Raw genomic sequence first — 6000 nt, 5'->3', positions numbered from 1 at the left:
CGACGAGAAAATTTGCATGTAATACATATGCGAAATCACAAAATGACATGCAACGTAAAACGACGCGGTTGTAAAAAAAGGAAGAAAAGAGATATTGATAAGAATCGTCGGCTACGCGATTGGCTTGACAATTCACTCACACAGGAAAATATCTCCTCGTGTCGTTGAAATTGTAAAATCGAAATATGGCATACTATTTGCAGGCGTCAAACAAAAGTGAAAGGAGTTTACACACTCGCAGGATAATACGTTTTAGGCTGTCACTTTATTTTTGCACCGTGGTTACGAGCATAGTACGAGATTTCTCAGCCTCGCAAAGAAACTAGTTGAACGAACTATAATATGATATACACATACGTATATTCGAATTCATCGTACAAAACTGAAATTTTCCCTAAACCACCTTTCAATGATCATGATGTATCGTTTGCCGGTTGAACGGCACCAGAGAGAAACTGCTCGGAAGAGAAAATTTTGAAGAGTTAGGGATTGACTGACATTTACCGCATTGTGTTCTTTATCGTTATCGTAATACGACGCGATGTGTTCTAAATCGAGAGATCGAGATAATCACATTATTTCCTCCTTCCTTTTACAGAAAAAAAAAATGTTTAGTATAATGTATTTTACGTAAAAGTATTAGCTCGCATCAGCCCGAACGTGTTAAAAAGGGGTGGTTAAGGGATAATAAGATAAATAAGAGAATCGATTATACTCTCGAATAAATTTGTAAGTTCGATTAGAGATTAGAAACGCGGGATTTTTAAGCGAAAGAGAAAACTCTAATTAAGGAATCTAGGCTTAAACTGTACGATAAAAAAAAATAATATTGTATAATATTCGAGACGGTAAGAGAGGTGGGATACGGGAGGTAGACATGAAAACACCAAAACCTACAGAATAGCTTATCACCACTCAGGGAGAATCAGTTTATTACGCAAAATTCTGCCGAGTTTTCCTTGTGGACGTCGATTGTGCCGCGGGAGTACGACATGATATAATACAGTTGTCGAATTATCATATATTCTTGGGAGCCACGATTAATGCTGTGCCATTTTATTTAAATTTTTTATTTAAACAAGTTTATTACGAAGCCTGGCTACACGAAATAGTTGAACGGAACATAATTCATTTTTTGGATTTGTAATCGATTACAAAGCGCCTTTTCTCCTTCATTACACATGGACTTAAAATTCTCACTTAATGACTCTCACAAGCTTCTGTCATTTATAATTTGTATGAAAATTTAATCTGTCCTAAACAGCTGTTCGTAGCTCTTCAAGAATGTATGATAAAAGGTATCGAGTTCCAAACTGCGTATTGCTCGTACTGATTTGGTGAATTTCATGATTGACGACCTTGTCGAAAGTTCGCTAGGATTTCTAAAAAGAAAGAAAAAAGAAAAATGTAATGTGGATACACGAGACATCGCGTTTATACTACTGAAGAGTATTTTATGCATTATCAGTATAGTAATATCGACTGTATTGTTAAGGGATATTATATACGATACGCGCGAGGCGATATTACAGGAAATAAATGCAGCGTGGAATAACAATTGTACGGTATCCTAGCAGAGACAAAAAAAGAAGAAAAAAAAAATGAAGTTACAGAGAAAACAGTACGATGATATTTTTTCACAGCTAATCGTGCCAAATTTTTTCAATCGAATCATTGAACTTCTCGATTCCTTAGGCGGCTTATGTCAAAGCGTATGCGTAGAACGTAGAAAAAAAAAAACTCGGCGCGATATCGCGACGCAAGAAAAGGCTATTTGCACATCTATTTAGTCATTGACTCGGATAAGAGTCGTCATCATCATCATGGTCGTCGTCGTCGTCGTCATGTGTGTGTATATGCGTGTGTGTGTGTATATGAGTGAGAGAGTCGGTGAAGCTTCTTTTTCCCTCTTTGTCCATCATTTACTTCTCGGTGAGTTACTTATCGTCATATCGCGTCATTTCTGCCAAGTGCAAGAGGCAAAAAAAAAAGAAAGTTCGATTGTCTGCGTTTCTGTGTTCAATCTCCAAGTATCAGAGGTACAAAGAAAACAATTGTGTTCCTAATCATCCGAGAATCGGGCTCTCGCGAACGAGAACGTAAATTAATTAAGTAATTTTCATTTCGTATCCAAAGCCTTCTCCGACGACGTGGAGAAGATCGCGTTCTGTATACAGAATTCACATCATTGGGGGTCACATCGATGTTAACGATCGTGCGTGTAGATTTTACTTTCGTAGATAAGATCTTATCTCTCTAAGAGCGATGCGATTAAATCACATGTATAATGGACACTTTTACCAAATAAATTGTCACACTTTCCTACGATACTTTCTTAAATTTCTCCGTCTCGTGTTCTCTCGTGAAACTTAAAAGAGGAAGAAACGTTTTCCCATTTCCTCTCACGAGTTTTTAGAGTTTTGTTTATCCTGTTAATTTTCCATTAGACATCCGCTCGTAAATAATTTACGTATTTATGTATATAATTATATATACACTCGCAAGAATCGATATAGCAAATCGATTATGCGTTTAGAGTAGCTTTATTGCGTATCAGCATTTAGGAACGTAGATATCGGTGCTTATCGTGAACTTGATTTGTAATTTTTAATTAGAAAGAGAAGAAAAATAAGAGACATCTTAGATATTTTATCGCTGTCGTTCTATCTTGACAAGGTACATATATTGGTTGATATATAATTATATTATAATATTATAAAAGTCTGTGGCTCTCGTAAAGCTCTATGTCAAATTTACATTCGATCTTTTTTTACCGCAGTTTTTTTTTACTGCAAAAATAGATACTTGCGTTTTTCATAATTACACATGTGAAAGACGTGATCCCGAATGATATTCTAGTATCGCGATTACATGCCATTGTACTTTTAATCGCTAGCTGTTATTTTATTATGAAAAGAAAAAAATAGAAAAGAATGTCGAAGATCGTGAATAATTTTTTCTTGCATGTGAGCAGATATGGATTCGCTGTGTGCAGAAATAGAAACTGGAAAGATAACTTTTCATTCCTATGTGCATGTGCGCGAATCGTAATTCATATTCCGAGAAAGTGTTGAGTGAAGTTTCATTAATATTTCCGGACGAGAAATAGAAAGAGAAACAGAATATTCTAAAAGGCGAGAAAAGGCTGATCGCTCTTTTTTATTGCGCTTGTGACGCAAAAGATGATGTAAATAGTCGTCAATAATGAGGACCACTTTCTGATAGACGAAAGATATGACGAATCGAGAAGACAAATTTATAATTTGTAAAGTATCTCTATATATGAAATGAATTTTACGAATTATGGATTTTTTTTTATATATAACGAACTCGCGGTTTTAACTCGTTCCAGGAATCTTGTTTCTTCTATATAGACAATTGGAGCGAGGAATGTAAACACTAAGCGATACGATTTTGTAATGTAATTGTGCATACGACGCATATAATAAAAAAAGACTAAATGATCACATGTGATACAAGTTGTCCGACACAATCCCGTTACGCTTCGGCAATCTTCCTGCAAGTTTCTTTGTCTTCTAATCTTTTTTTTCCAACAAAATTTGACAGTATACAGTTAATGTAAAATAAATATTTATTGAATTATTGATATTAATTATTATATAATATTCTTGTTTTTTTTATATATTTTCCTCTGTCGCATAAATCTTATATATTTTTCGGTCATACATTGTTAATAATTATCTAACAAGTATACATGCGATTTTTTATATTAAATTGTTTAGAGTTTATAGAGAGATAAAAATTGCGTGGTATTGAAATTGTATTATATAAACGTTATTTTATGAATGTATATGTGTGTATTGCGGATTTTATGGCAGCATTAGAGTATTTTGGTACAAACTTGTAAAATATCAAACTAGAATATCTCAATGATATACGGCCGATTGAAAGGAATAAAAAGATATACCGTATCAGTAAGTTACTCATTATATTTTAGAATGACCTCGGTTCACGGGGTTATTATTCTTCCGCCGAGGAAAACGTGAGACTGACGACTTCCTCGTGCACACGAGCACGGCAATCCGAAGACCACGCGGACAATTCCGCGATGGCGTTTCTCTTTCTCTCTCTCTCTTTTTATCTATCTTGCTTGCTCGCTCTCTGTGCGGCCAACGATCGTGGGAAGTCTCACCTGCGACCTCGTCTCCAGCGAATCAATATTATACGAAAGCATGTGAGCAGTCTATGTACCGCGGATAATGCCGAAGACGGCTTTCTTGTCGAAGAGCGAATAGAGAAAATTAGAATCGGAATTGTCGATTTCCGATCGAGTCGCGAGCAAAACTATATATCACGTAATCGGGAATTATATTATCGGGAATGGATGCTAAGCTTAATCTGTATGTCGCAGATTCAGCTTAGCATTCATTCATAAAGAGTCAAGCCAGACTTCGACCAATATTTTTAAGTTTCGTTTTCTTTTAATAATCTATATATATGAAAAATAATTTTTAATTTAATTGAAAATATTAGAAGGATAAAAATATCGCGCGATAGAAAGAAAAAAAATCATATTAAAACACACATGGAATTTTCCATATCTAATATAGCTAATTAATCAGCGAATTTCTTTTTTCTTCTTATTCAAATCTAAATTTTTTGAACAAAAAATAATTTAAATTTTCTTTTAGATATTTTTGCATTTATAACATTTTCACGATGACAAATTTTAACAATGATTTGATACACATATTTGCGCACATGGTCTCCCCCGTAGCAAATCGATAGAGTATACATTGTTATAGCATTAGACGCGTCCGCAAAGCTCTGTCCTATGTAAAATATAAACTAATAGGATTTCTTTGAGAAGGTTACATACTCCGAGTTTTCACGCCAGATTTAACGGTAGATTTTAGATTCTTATCGAGATGAAGCAGGATTTGCACCCGGCGCGCGCGATTTTATCGGTTACGAGGACAGAGAGATTTTCATCCTCGCACGATTTCAAAAATCAAATGTTAAGTCAGTTTCTTTTCTAATTATTATGAATGCTAAATAATCGCGGGAACTATTATCGGAAATGTTAGTTAATAAATTATGATAAGAATAAATTAACATATTGCAAACTACACATAAAATTTTATTGTTAACGCAATTTCTACGGAATTATCTAATATTTTCAAAGCATTTATAAATATTTGTATATTTTAAATTTATATAGATATTTTAAAATTTTCATTTTCCGAAAAGCATTTACTTTATATTCTCTCTTCTTTTTTAATAAGTGTATCTCGTGATTATACTTTTTTTTTTTCCCTCGAAAGAACGTCACTCGTCACTATTGTGGCATCGCGCGGGGATGTATTTATGATCGGGCTTAAATCGGAGGCGCGAGGAAATAATTGGAATATAATAAAGCTCGCAGAGTGGGGAGAAGGGGGCACATTGAAACCGATGCAAGCGCGAAAGCGAACTCGAGAGACTAGGGGCAGATATATTTTGGGATGGACATCTAGCAATCACTCGAAGGGTGCAGCTGCCTAGGTATTTGCGTGCCCCAATTTCAATCCCCCCTCCCCCCCCCCTCCTTAGAGGGTGAGAGCCGCAGGGTGGATGAATGCTCTCTTTGACTTAGCTCTGCATCACTCGAGTCTTTCGATACTGTTCACGGGAAGGGGTATATTTCACAAATTTTGTACTTCTCGTTCGCACCCGACATCGCGTAAATTGCAAATAATGTACGCAAATCAAAATTGCGTTTTATCGAAATAAACTTGCAAGGGATGATCTCGAATAATGCAAATTTAATTTTTGTTAGATTTGTATTTAAATCGTATAATGCTTTTTAACTGGCTTCAACCAAAGATTCTTGTATTTTTGTTGTGCGTTGAAAACAATTTTGTATTTTTAGTAATGAATTATTCTACAATAATTTGATACCAGATTATTATTTATATTTACTGTAAATGATCATTATTTACACAGAAACATTTTTTAATTCTGTATAGAAAAATATTTTTAATCTGTTTATTTTTATTG

This window comes from Formica exsecta, unplaced genomic scaffold, assembly GCF_003651465.1.
Source record: "Formica exsecta isolate Colony F162 unplaced genomic scaffold, ASM365146v1 scaffold235, whole genome shotgun sequence".
Classification (NCBI taxonomy): domain Eukaryota; kingdom Metazoa; phylum Arthropoda; class Insecta; order Hymenoptera; family Formicidae; genus Formica; species Formica exsecta.
This window is presented reverse-complemented; position numbering follows the sequence as displayed.